General features: G+C 40.1%; 1 protein-coding gene and 1 non-coding gene across 3 annotated transcripts in view; one reads left to right on the top strand and one right to left on the bottom strand.

The window, feature by feature from the left end:
* The window catches only part of ILRUN (inflammation and lipid regulator with UBA-like and NBR1-like domains), a 111065-nt gene that overhangs the window by 6344 nt on the left and 90161 nt on the right, over positions 1-14560 (top strand). The window lies entirely within an intron of this gene.
* Positions 9663-9764, bottom strand: LOC119470243. The gene has a single exon (XR_005199124.1). It is a non-coding gene; the product is annotated as a small nucleolar RNA U13 (small nucleolar RNA).

Genomic DNA, 14560 nt, shown 5'->3' on the forward strand with positions numbered 1-14560 from the left:
CCTCCTAGGTTCAAGTGATTCTTGTGCCTCAGCCTCCCAAATAGCTGGGGTTACAGCTGTGTGCCACCACGCCTGGCTAATTTTTGTATTATTAGTACAGATGGGGTTTCATCATATTAGCCTGGCTGATCTTGGACTCCTGACCTCAGGTGATCTGCCTGCCTCGGTCTCCCAAAGTGCTGGTATTACAGGCGTGAGCCACCATGCCTGGCCTACATTTTAATCAGTTTAAAGTGTACAGTTCAATGTTACATTAGGTGTTCATTGTGAGTTGTTCTTTAGCATTAGTGACAGGAGTCAGCTCTTGTAGATTTTTATAGGACTAACTTAGGGTTTAGTACTGGCCTTATTTCTCAGTATAACAATAGATAAAATATCTTTTAATAGCATATAGACAATGTTTCTCTACCTCCTATTAGGCTAGTGCTATGCAGTTTTGGTATTGCAACAGTCTAGGTTGCCTGCAGGTATTTCAGGGAGCAGTGTGTATGTTTTGGAATTCTACTTCATCCACTGTGGATGGAACTGATGTTTTCTAGAAAAGTAACTTGGGAAAAATATTTCTGTAAAATATAATGTCCTATTAACTTTCTCAACATTGTCAGAAACACCCTACTAGGTAAAGTAAAGATGTAATCACAAATCAATGAAATGAAATTAGAATCTAGATGTGAAAATCAGTTGTTACTCTTATCTGATCACACAGTGCCTTCTTTGCCTGTTAATCCATTTCTCAGTCACCCATGTTAAATGAGTTTCTCATCTACTCTGTAGTTTATATGTATGAATCTAGGAAAAAGTTCCTTTATGATAGAGATAAGACTTGCTATTTTCTTTATTTTTTTCTTAAGACTTGCTGTTTTCTTAAATAAATGTGTGTCAAACAGTAGTTTCAGGAAGAGGGTAAGGGTTGCATAACAGCAATAGAGTATTATTTACTCTATTGCATTTTTTAAAAGGTTGAGAGTTCTTTGGACATTCTTTTCATTTATTTATTTATTTAATTTTTTTTTGAGACAGAGTCTCGCTCTGTTGCCCAGGCTGGAGTGCAGTGGTGGGATCTCGGCTCACTGCAGCCTCCGCCTCCTGGGTTCAAGCAGTTCTCCTGTCTCAGCCTCCTGAGTAGCTGTGATTATAGGCGCACATCATCATGCCCAGCTAATTTTTGTATTTTTTATAGAGATGGGTCTTGCCACGTTGGCCAAGCTGGTCTCGAACTTCTGACCTCAGATGATCCACCCACCTTGGCCTCCCAAAGTGCTGGGATTATAGGTGTGAACTACCATGCCTGTCCTATTTGTTTATTTTGAGACAGGGTCTCATTCTGTTGCCCAGACTGGAGCACAGTGGTGCAGTCAGTTCACTGCAGCCTGGATTTCTGGGGCAAAAGTGGTCCTCCCACCTCAACCTCCCAAGTAGCTGGAACCACAGGCATACACCATCCTGCCCTGCTAATTTTTAAAAAAAAATTTTTGTAGAGACTCGACTTCCCTATGTTCCCCAGGCTGCAATTTTTTGTTTGTTTATTTTTTAAAGAGATAAGGTCTCACTGTGCTGGCCAGGCTGGTCTTGAACTCCTGAGCTCCAGTAATCCTCCCACCTTGGCTTCCCAAAGTGTTGGGATTACAGGCATGAGCCACCATGCCTAGCCTTTTTTTTTTTAGAGGAGCGTTAGGTGTTACCAGAGACCTTTGCCAAGGGGACTGGGAGAATTTTATCAGCTTTTTTTTTTTAGAGACTGGGTCTTGCCCTGTGGCCTAGGCTGGAGTGCAGTGCAGTGGTGATCTTAGTTCATGGTAAACTCAAACTCCTGGGGTCACATAATCCTCCCACCTCAGCTTTGGAATAGCTGGGACTGCAGGTCTGTGCCACCCCTGCCTGGCTACTTTATTTAGTTTTGTGGAGACAGGGGTCTCATGTTGCTCAGGCTGGTCTTGAACTCCTGGCCTTAAGCAGTCCATCTGCCTCAGCATCCCAAAGCGCTGGGATTATTTTCCACTTTTTTTGGTCTTTTTTTTTTTTTTTTGGTACATGCAAATTGGGACTCTTGGTATAATGTAAAATAGTTTACAAATAGAGCATCCAGGTTCATTTTAGTTTTAAAGGAACACAGTAAAAAGTATGTTGCTATCCTGCAGAAAGTGTTTTTTTACTGTGCTGTTACTGCAGGATTTGCATTTCTGAGCATAGATCATGTCTGAACTAATCACCGTTATAGCCAGAGTGGGCAGAGGTGGTTTCTTTACCACCTCCATTTCCCATTTCCCACACACAAAATTCATCTGGTACCTGATAGCAAAAACCATCAACTAGGCAGTATTTAAACAAATGTATTTTGATTAGATCCCTAGCAGAGAACATCCCCTATCATAATTTTCTTTTCTAATAGGAAATTCACCTGAAACTATCAGAGAAAAGTTACAGGATAATAAGAAGAAACATTCCTATTCTAATTCTGAATTAACAGTAAACTTTCAGAACAGATAGGAGTGGACTGAATTGAATAGATCACAAGGATTGCATGCCAGCTATGGGCAAGTTGCTTATAAGTTAAGTTTTCTGTAATCTCAGCATTTTGGGAGGCCAAAGTGGGCAGATTACTTGAGGCAAGGAGTTCGAGACTTGCCTGGCCTAAATGGTGAAACCCTATCTTTACTAAAAAACACAAAAAATTAACCAGGCATGGGGGTGCGCACCTGTAATCCCAGCTACTTGGGAGGCCGAGGCAGGAGAATTGCTTGAACCCAGGGGGAGGAGGTTGTAGTGAACTGAGATCACACCACTGCACTACAGCTTGGGCAATAGAGCGAGACCCTATCTCAAAAAAAAAAAAAAAAAAAAAGAAGTTGAGTTTTGAAATGGTTGGGGGATTAGAATTGATGGAAAAGTACCATATTGTAGTCAGAAGGTATTTTCTAGGTGAAACCAAGGAAGAGCCAGTGGAGCAGGGGCCATATAGAAGATTGACTTTGCTAGAATGTGATTAATGAGATAAAGGCATTACAAGATATGGAGCTCATTTTTATTTTTTATTTGGAAATTGTTGATTTTAAAAATAAAATTGTGAAATCGATACCACGTAAAATTAACTAGTTTATTTTTATTTACTTTTAATTTTTTGTTTTTTTTGAGACGGAGATTCAATTTGTCACCCAGGCTGGAGTGCGATGGCGCGATCTCAGCTCATTGCAACCTCCACCTCCCAGGTTGAAGCGATTCTTCTGCCTCAGTCTCCTGAGTAGCTGGAACTACAGGCGTGTGCCACCATGTGCTGCTAATTTTTGTATTATTAGTAAAGATGGGGTTTAACCATATTGGCCAGGCTGGTCTTGAACTCCTGATCTCGGGATCTGCCCATCTTGGCTTCCCAAAGTGCTGGGATTACAGGTGTGAGCCACCACACCTGGCCTAATTTTAATATTTTTAGAGACGAATTCTCACTATGTTGCCCCGGCTGGAGTGCAATGGTTATTTACAGGCATGATCATGTAGCACACTACAGCCTTGAACTCCGAGGCTCAAGTGATTCTCCCACCTCAGCCACCTGACTAGTTGGGACTGCATGTATGCAGACTGTGCCTGGCAAAATTAATTGTTTTAAAGTGAACAAACTCGGTGGTGGTCAGCACATTCACAGTGTCATGCAACCAACACTTGTCTGTTGTTTCCAAACTTTTTCGTAACCCCAGAATGAAACTTTACACCCATTAAGCAGGTGTAAAGGACTGTTCTCTCCTCAGCCATTGGCAACAGGATTCTGAGTTCTGTCTCTGTGTATGTGCCTCTTCTGGATATTTCATATAAATAGAATTGTACAATATTTGTCCTTTTGTGTCTGCATCTTTTTGTTGTTGTTGTTGTTGCCCAGGCTGGAGTGCAGTGGTGCGATCTCGGCTCACTACAACATCCGCCTCTGGGTTCAAGTGATTCTCCTGCCTCAGCCTCCCAAGTAGCTGGAGTTACAGGGGCACAAGATCATACCTGGCTAATTTTTGTATTTTTTGTAGAGGCAGGGTTTTGCCATGTTGACCAGGCTGGTCTCAAACTCCTGACCTCAAGTGATCCGCCTGCCTTGGCCTCCCAAAGTGCTGGGATTACAGGCGTGAGCCACTGTGTCCAGCCTTTTTTCTTTTAGTGAAGCCTATAAGTTTCTTGCCATGGCATCTTTCATTTCAATGTTTTCAGGGTTCATCCATGTTGTAATATCAGTACTTTGTTTTTGTTTTTTTGTTGTTGTTGTTTTTGAGGTAGAGTCTCATCCTGTTGCCTAGGCTGGAGTGCACTAGTGCTTCCATGGCTAACGGCAGCTTTGACCTCCTGGGCTCAATGCATCCTCCCACCTCAGTCTCCCAAGTAGCTGGCAATAGGCATGTGCCACTATGCCGAGCCAGGTTTTGTATTTTTTGTACAGACAGGATTTTGCCATGTTGACCAGACTTGTTTCGAACTCTTGCAAACAAGCAGGTAGATCCCTTATAGGATCTATAGATCCTATAAGGGATCTACCTGTACTGGCTCTGGGATTACAGGTGTGAGCTACCCCCGACCCCTGGCCTCACTCTTTTTTTTTTTTTTTTTATGACTAAATAGTCCATTGTATTTACATATCACAATTTGTTTTATCTATTCATATAATAGTGCAGTGGCTATTCACAGGTGTAATCTTTTGACTCTTCTGAGTAGCATTTTGAATATGTGTGTGTACCTGTACCTGTATTTGTTTGCGTACCTTTTTTTAGTTCCTTTGGGTACGTATCTTAGGAATGGAATTTTTGGGTCATATGGTCATTCTGTTTTTGAGGAATCACCAAACTGTTTTCCACAGTGGCTGAATCATTTTACATTCCCACCCTCAATGTATGAACTGCTCCACATCCTTGCCAACACTCATTATTTTTCTTTTTTATTTTTTTAAACTTCCAGTTTAATGGAATATTTTTCTTTTTAAAACTATAGCCATCCTTGTGGATAAGGATTGGTACCTTATGATTTTGATTCTCATTTTTCTAATTAATTATGTGAACATATTTTTATGTGCTTGTTGGCCATTTGTGTATCTTCTTTGGAGAAATACTCATTTAAATCCTTTGTCCATTTTCTTTTTTCCCCCCAAGAGGAATTTTATTGATGGCTCTAGTTGATTTCCTCCCAAAAGACCAATAGCAACCAGATGAAGGGAAGTTAACCTCAGGATTTTATTGTCTTCATAATAAAATAAAAGATGACATTTAGAACTGGATCACTTGACCCTTTCTTGTCTTATCTCCTCCTAGTTCAAAATGCTTGCATGTCTTAAAGCTAGCTTTTTTTTTTTTTTTTTTTTCATTTGCAGTTGAATTCAATGCATTCTAGCCTCAGCACAATCTTCTTTATAATTTTAACCTGTTTCTGGAAAATTGGCTTAGTCTGCCCACCATAGCCACTCTATTTCCTGTCGTAATGCTGCTTTCCCTGGACATACAGAGAATCCTTGCCTTTCTTATACTGTGTCACTTTGTGGAGTTGGTGTTTGCCATACATCTTATAGAAAGTCTGGTGGCTTTTAGGAGTGTTCACTATGTTTTCTAGAGCACTGTCAGCACAAAAAGACTTTGCCCATTTTTAAATGGGTTGTCTTTTTGTCGTTTAGTTATAGGAAGTCTTTATATATTCTGGATATGAAACCCTTATAGGTATATCAGTCGCACTGTTTTCTCCCATTCTGTAGGTTGTTTTTTCACTTTCTTGACATCCTTTGATGTACAATTTTTTTTTTTTTTTTTTTTTTTTTTTTGAGACGGAGTCTCACTCTGTCACCCAGGCTGGAGTGCAGCGGTGTGATGTCAGCTTACTGCAGCCTGTGCCCCCTGGGTTCAAGTGATTGTCCTGCCTCAGCATCCCAAGTAGCTGGGATTACAGGCACCTGCCACTGCGCCCGGCTAATTTTTGTGTTTTTAGTAGAGATGGTGTTTTACCATCTTGGGCAGGCTGGTCTTGAACTCCTGACCTTGTGATCCACCCACCTTGGCCTCCCAAAGTGCTGAGATTACAGGCGTGAGCCACAGCGCCTGGCCTGATGCACAAATGTTTTTAATGTGCTGAGGTCCATATCAATTCTTTTTTTCTTCATTTGTGTTTTTGATGTCATTTCTAAGAATCCGTTACAAAATCCAAGGTCATGAAGATTTATCCCTTTGTTTTCTTCTGAGTTTTTTAGTTTTAGTTCTTTATATTGAGGTTGTTGGTCTATTTGGTATATGGATAGTCATTTTGTATAATTAATTTTTGTGTATGGCATGAGGTGGGGACCAGCTTCATTCTGTGGAGCTTAATTTTGATGTTTCTGCTCTGAGACTAGCGTCTCATTAGTTCTGTATGAAATATATCCTTAACTTGTAGTAAATACATATTTATTCTCTTCAGCCATCACTAAAAGTTGGGCCAGAAAAAACTGTGCAGGCTTTTCTGGTGGGAGCAGAAAACTTATGAATGTTATATTGACATTCAAAACTAGATGTGTTTAAAAGGTCAGTTTGCCAGGCCTGGTGGTACACACCTATAGTCTCAGCTACTTGGGAGGCTGAGGTGGTGGGATTGCTTGAGCCCAGGAGTTCTGGGCTATAGTGTGCTATGCTGATTAAGCGTCCGTACTAAGTTTGGCATCCATATGGTGATCTCCCGGGAGTGGGAGACCACCAGGTTGCCTAAAAAGAAGTGAACCATCCCAGGTCGGAAGTGGAGCAGGTCAAAACTCCTGTGCTGATTAGTAGTTGGATTATACCTGTGAATAGCCACTGTACTCCAGCCTGGGCAACATAGCAAGACCCTGTCTTTAAAAAAAATAAAAAATTTAAAAAGTAAAAAATAAAAATAGCCAGGTGTGGTGGCTAATGCCTGTAATCCCAGCACTTTGGAAGGCCTAGGTGGGTGGATCATCTGAGATCGGGAGTTCGAGACCAGCCTGGCCAACGTGGAGACACCCCATCTCTACTAAAAACACAAAATTAGCTGGGCACTGTGGTACATGTCTGTAATCCCAGCTGCTTGGGAGGCTGAGACAGGAGAATCACTTGAATCCGGGAGGTGGAGGTTGCAGTGAGCCGAGATCACACCATTGCACTCCAGCCTAAGCAACAAGAGCGAAACTCCGCCTCAAAAAAAAAAAATAATAAAAATAATAAAAGATCAATTTGTCCTTTTCCTCACTTAGCTAGTTTTTCTTTCTTACTTTTCCTTGTTCTGTTTGTACCTCCAGTGGTCTCCCAGAAATTAGACTTGAACTGAGTTATCTTTAAGGCCCTCTCTTTCCTGGACACCCCAGTTCATTTGCCAAATCCAGTTAATTTCCACCTGGATTTGACAGTATACTTCCCAAATGTCTCTTTTTTTCCATTCCCACTGCCACTGCCTTAGTTTACAGATTATGTTACCAGTTTAACAGTGACATAGGCATAGTCCAAATCAGTTTTCTACATGTGGCTTTCTTCCTTTCAGTCTGTTTTGTGGACATACCACTAATAGATCAATCTTTCTAAATCATAGCTTCAATCTAGGCCCTTCTTTTCTCAGAAACTTCTAGCAGGGCCTTGCTTCTTACCAGATAAAGAATAGCAAGCTTTAACTTGACATTCGTTCAGGACCCTGCAAAGACTGGTCCCAGTTTACCTACTTCTGCTTTTCCTGGCATATGTTTTTACTGAATATTCTGCTTTTGTCTGCTCTGTTCAAACTAGGCTGCCGCTCATTCCCACATAAACTTTTGCTCTCCCAATTTTAAACTTGTTTCTCCTGCTTAGAATGCTGTTCTTTACTTTCTACCTGAAGAAGTCCTATTATTTTTCTGAAATTGACATAGTAATTCTGTTTTTAGTAGTATACTCTTCTTTGAACTCCACTCTTTCCTTTTTTATAGCATTTATTATGAACAGAAACACACTTTTAAGAGGACAGTGCCCCCAACAACCTTTGTTTCTCCCTAATCCTGTTATGCACTGCTTTGTACATAGTAGGTACTTAGTAAACATTTGTTGAAGTAATGTGTAAGTGTAGATGGGGGAAAAGGCTTAATTTTTTTCTTATGCCTATGTTACTTCGTTATTTAGATGTGAATGGACAAAAATATTTTGTAAGCTCTCTAGAGTTCTCTTGGGTCATTGCCATTGTGTTTCCGTTGAGTAAAAACTTTAAAAGGTCATATAAGTGGATAATAAGTTCAAATAGTTTAGAATAGTCTAAACATGGGTTGCAAACTGAAATATGTGTAGGTGCCAAATGGGCAACAATTGAAATGTGTGTGAACTGGAAAGCCTTGTCTTTATAAAGAGCATGTCTGATACGTGCCTTAAATGAAATATTGTCCCACTAGAATGGGGAGGGTGGCAATGGTAGATTTTTCTATTTTTTTCAAGAGAAATTAAAAATACAGGTTTTTATAGAAGATGTCCTGGTTTTGTTGGTTTTTTTGTGGGGAGGGCACAGTGTCTCTCTCTTTCATGCAGGCTAGAGTACATTGGCAGGATCACCGTTCACTGCAACCTCCCTACCCCCATACCCCCTCCCTGGTCTCTAAGTGATCCTCCCACCTCAGCCTCCCAAGTAGCTGGGACCACAGGCACATGCCACCATGCCTGGTTAAGTTTTTGTGTTTTTAGTAGAGATGGGGTCTTGCCATGTTGGCCAGGCTGGTCTCAAACTCCAAGGGCTCAAGCAATCTGCCCACTCTGGCCTCCCAAAGTGCTGAGATTACAGGCATGAGCCACTGTGACGGACCAAAATGTCTTGATTTTTAAATGTTGGCAATTAATTCAAATATTTTTAAAACACCGAAGACCAAATAAAGCACATCTGTAGGCAGAATCTAGTCTTTGGGCTACTCATTTGTAACCTCTGTACTAAATATGAGAAGCATAAATCCCTCCTGTTTCCAGATGTAGCCACTGCTAACAATTTCTTCAGACCTTTTAGAAAATTTCTATGCATTGGCTGGGCGCAGTGGCTCACACCTGTAATCCCAGCACTTTGGAAGGCTGAGGCAGGTGGATCGCGAGGTCAGGAGTTTGAGCCCAGCCTGGCCAATCTCTATTAAAAAAAAAAAAAGAAAATTTCTGTGCCTTATATTCTGAGCTGAGATTGCCCCATTGTACAGAATAGTCTGTGCATGTGTGTGTATGTAAAATTATATGTATAAACTTTTTAAACAGCTATGGTTATTGCTGTTAATTGTTTTTACTCTTCAGAGTAGCGGATACCAAGGCCCTTATACCTCCATTGTTTGAGTGGGAACTGAATTTAGCTGTCAAGGTATTAGATAGGCTGGTCATGTATACATATATACACACACACACAAACACACGTGTGTATGTACTCTTGTGTGTGTGTGTGTGTGTGTGTGCGTTGAGACACAGTCAAAAATGTAGGTTTTTGTAGGGAAATGTCCTGATTTTTTTTTGTTGTTGGGGAAACAGGGTTTTGGTCTGTCACCTAGACTGGAGTGCAGTGGCACGATCACAGCTCACTGCAGCCTTGACTTCTTGGGCTCCAGTAATCTTCCCACTTCAGCCTCTTAAATAGCTGGGACTACAGATGTGTGCCACCATGGCTGGTGAATTTTTAAACTTTTTTGTAGAGATGGGAGTCTCCCTTTGTGGCTCTGACTGGATTTTTAAAAATTTTATTTTTTTTCACATCAGAGAGATAATGTGCCAGTGTCTAACAAGGTTTGAGGGAGGCACATATCTCACATAAGTGTGAACACCCAATCATCATGCTCATGAGCTAAAAAGGATTGATATTTTTAAAAAATTAACAGTCTCTGGGTGTGGTGGCTCATGCCTGTAATTCCAGCTCTTTAGGAGGCCAAGGCAGGCAGATCATGAGTCTAGGAGTTTAAGATGAACCTTGGCAACATGGGGAGACCCCATCTCTACAAAAAACACAAAAATTAGCTGGTCATAGTGGCATGTGCCTATAGTCCCAGCTACTTGGGAGGCTGAGATTCAAGGATCACTTGAGCCCAGGAGATGGAGGTTGCAGTGAGCTGAGATTGCCTCATTGCACTCCAGGCTGGGCGACAGAGCAAGACTGTTTTAAACAAACAAGGCCAGGCACAGTGGCTCACACCTGTAATCCCAGCACTATAGGAGGTCAAGGTGGGCAGATCACGAGGTCAGAAGTTCGACACCAGCCTGGTCAACATGGTGAAACCCCATCTCTGCTAGAAATACAAAAATTAGCTGGGAGTGGTGGTAGGTGTCTGTAATCCCAACTACTCTGGAGGCCGAGGCAGGAGAGTCGCTTGAACCCAGGAGGTGGAGGTTGCCGTGAGCCAAGATTGCACCCTGTACTCCAGCCTGGGCGATAGAGCAAGACTTCGTCTCAAACAAACAAACAAAACAAACAAAAAACAATGTAGTGGTGGACTTTGGTCATTTGATATGTAGTAAAATCCCTTCTCATTAGGCAACAAACTCTTATCCAGTAATTATGTATAATTTTATCAAAACTTAGTTTTGCTTTGTGAAGAAGTAAACTATTAGTAAGCTCATCTGACAATATCATTTACATGATATTGTCAGAGAACAGGAAACCCAAAATGCAATAGGACTAAAACCGAAAAGGTTTAACCTTTATTTTTATTTTTATTTTTAAAATGAGACAGGGCCTTGCTGTGTTGCACAGGCTGGTCTGAAACTCCTGAGCTCAAGCAATTCTCCTGCCGTGGCCGCCCAAACTGCTGGGATTTCAGGCATGAGCCACCACACGCAGTGAAAGGGTTTAACTCTTGTTAAATCACCTTGTGCAGAGAAGATGAACATGTTTTTCACTTGTTGGAAGGGTAATTGATTTAGTAAAGGTGCTCTCATTTGCCAAAGTTAATGTTTGGCTTGGGAGGGGGACCAGTTTATTCCCAAATATAGAGGATCAGCCCCACTATGTACTGAGGTTTAAAAAACCTACGTTTTAAAATGAATAGTTGTGCTTTTTTTAGTGTGTTTTGAGCCTGAGGTCTGTCAAGCGTTTCTGAGGGTTCACACTTGAATTATTGTGCTTGAGGTCAGTGATTCACAGCCTCTTATGAAGCAACCACCTTCTAATGATTGATTGATACATGATGTGCTTCTAAAGTGCTTTCTGGTCAGCAGTTTATTTTCTAAAATAAATTTTATTTTTTACTTTTTAAAAAAATTTTAACACTTTGATAACAGGCCTTGAGAAGAGTGAAAACCACTGGCTGGGTGTTGGAACTTGCATTCAACTATGACAAGGAAGCTCTGCCTTATTTTTAAATTTTTTAAATAATTGTATTTTATTATGACGTAAATAGCACTTGTCCTTCAAGTTGCCTGCTTGGGTCTCTCCCATGTGTACTTTTTCTTTCTTTCCTGTTCTAAAGCCTTTTAAAATAAACTGCCACTCCTGCTCCGAAAAAAAACATTGCTAGGATCTGAATATTGGCAAACGTTTAAAAAAAAATAGAAAGATATAAAAATAAAAAATAGGCCGGGCATGGTGGCTCACACTTGTAATCCCAGCATTTTGGGAGGCCAAGGAAGGCAGATTACTTGAGGTCAGGAGTTTGAGACCAGCCTGGCCAACATGGTGAACCCTCATCTCTACTAAAAATACACAAATTAGCCAGGCGCCTATAATCCTACCTACTCAGGAGGCTGAGACAGGAGAATTGCTTGAGCCCAGGAGGCAGAGGTTTCAGTGAGCTGAGGTCACACCATTGCACTCCAGCCTGGGCAACACAGCGAGACTCTTGTCTCAAAAAAAAAAAAAAAAACATAATTTAGAAAGTATTGATAAAACAGAAACAAAAAACAAAAATAAGCCATAAATATGGACCCAGAGATACAAACGTTAACCTTTTGATATATATGTATTCTGATGATATATTTTGTGTGTGTGTACCTGCACTTGTTTTATAAAAGTGGGGCATTTACTATATTCTAGATTCTGTTTTAAGTGATTTATATTTAATATATAATTTAATACAATAATTGTAGGGAATGAATACTGTTATCCTCATTTTTTAACAAAAGGAAAAGAGGCTCAGAGAGGTTAAATGACCTAAAGTCACATGGGTGGAAATGGGATTCAAACCTATGTAGCCTGTGTTCTGATTACTGTATTTCACACATTGTGTGAATTTTGTAGTGTTGCCATAAGAAATAACACAAACTGGGTGGCTTAAACCTACAGAAATTAACTTTCTTACAGTTTGGGAAGCTACAAATTCCAAATTGAGGGTGTTAGCAGGTCCATAATCCCTCTGAAGTTTCTAGGGCAGAATCCCTTCTTACCTTTTTAGCTTTTGGTGGTTCCTTCCAATCTTTCACCTTCCTTGGCTTGTAGCTGTATCACTCCGGTGTCTGCCTTATTAGTTACATGGCTTTCCTATGTATGTCTCCAAATCTGCTTCTCCTTATAAGGATACCAGTCAATTGGATTTAAGGCCCACCCTAATCTTATATGACCTCATCTTAACTAATTACATCTGCAAAGACCCTATTTCCAAATAAGGTCACATTCTGAGGTTCTGGATGGACATGAATTTTGGGAAGGTACTATTTAACCCAGTATATACCTTGTTGTGTAATCTGTTCTTCATTGAACAATGTCTTATAACCATTTTCCCAGTCTTAATAAATACAATCCAACACTTACCTTCAAAAGTTTTATAGTATTCTATTACATAGATGTGATTAATACCCTTTTTTGGATATCTAGATTGTTAAAACATTTTTTTCAATATAAACTCAGTATTGAACATTTCTTATAGTTAAATCTTTACTTGCATACCTATTTCCTTACAATTTATTCCTGGAATTATTCCTAGAATCAGATTGCTGGGCTGAGGATTGTTGGGCTAAATATAAACATGGCTTTTAATGCTCTTAATACTTAATTGCCAAACTGTCTTACACCTCATAAAGATTGGATGCATTTGTATTTCTGCCATTACCATAACAAGTGACTATTTGACCAGTCTCATCAATGTGGCGCATAATATATTTTTTCCAGTTTCATAGGTAAAAAATGTGATCTTATTTTAATTTATATTTAGCTACTTCTTTTTTTTTCTTCCAATTTTTATTTTAGGTTTGGAGATACACGTACAGGTTTGTTATGTGGATAAATTGCATGTCATGGGGGTTTGGCGTACAGATTGTCACCCAGGTAATAAGCATAGTACCTGACAAGTAGTTTCCTGATCCTCACCCTCCTCCCACCCTGTTTTGTTATTTCTCATGAGTACTTTCATGTTCTAAAGGTCTGTTGTATTTATTTTATGAATTTACTGAACTTGCACCTTTGTCTTTTTTCCATGAAGAGCTTTACCTTTTTGGGAAATGAAATTTCTTTTTTTTTAATACCTGATTGTAAAAGTAATAATGCTGGATATAAAAACCCAGCAAATTCAGAACGAAGCCCTATCAGGTAGTACCATGCTTACTTTCTGAGTGATGAAATCACTTGTTTACCAAACCCCAGTGACATGTAATTTACCCATGTAACAAACCTGCACGTGTACATACACCCTGAACATAAAAGTTGAAAAATAAAAATAAATTAGGGTGGGGCACAGTGGCTCATACCTGTAATCCCAGCGCTTTGGGAGGCTGAGGCGGGTGGATCACCTGAGATAAGGAGTTCAAAACCAGCCTGACCAACATGGTGAAACCCCATCTCTACTAATAAACACAAAAATTAGCTGGGCATGGTAGCAGGCGCCTGTAATCTCAGCTACTTGGGAGGCTGAGTCAAGAGAATTTCTTGAACTCAGGAGGTTTCGGTGAGCCGAGATTGCGCCATTGCACTCCAACCTGGGCAACAGAGCAAGACTCTGTTTCAAAAAAAAGAAAAAAATTAAAAATGTGAAATTATGTAATATTAAATATGTAAATTATCAGGCTGGATGTGGTGGTACACACCTGTAATCACAACCCTTAACCCACCCTTTTTTTTTTTAAGATAGGATCTCACTGTGTCACTCAGCCTGGTGTAATCATAGCTCACTGCAGCCTCTCAACCTCCTGGGCTTAAGTGATCCTCTGACCTCAGCCTGTAAAGTAGCTGGGATTAAAGGCATGTGCCACCACACCTGGCTACTTTTTGTACATATGGGGTTTTGTCATATTGCCCAGACTGGCTTCTAACTCCTTAGTGCAAGCAATCCTCCCACTTCAGTGTCCCAAAGTACTGGGATTACAGGCATGAGCCACAGTGACCAGCCTGTTTTGATTTTAATAAATGGGATTATACCTTGGGGAGCAACAACAACGAAAAACAGTAAAGCTGCTTGTAATACTAAAAGCTACTAACTTGAGTTTGTGTTCATATACATACAGATAGCTAGTCATATGCATTTTATATATTTCACATTAAAATATAGTCATGTATACATACTGCTCTATAGCCTATTTTTTAACTTAAATATATTATAGTTAGCTTTCCATATCTGTTTTTCATGACTCCTAGCATCCCATTGAGTATTCTGTAACTTAGTCATTTATTGATTTTTTTTCACTATTATAATATCTGTTCACTTGCTTGATTATTTTCATCTCTCTCAATT

Source organism: Cebus imitator, unplaced genomic scaffold, assembly GCF_001604975.1.
Source record: "Cebus imitator isolate Cc_AM_T3 unplaced genomic scaffold, Cebus_imitator-1.0 Scaffold24, whole genome shotgun sequence".
NCBI lineage: Eukaryota > Metazoa > Chordata > Mammalia > Primates > Cebidae > Cebus > Cebus imitator.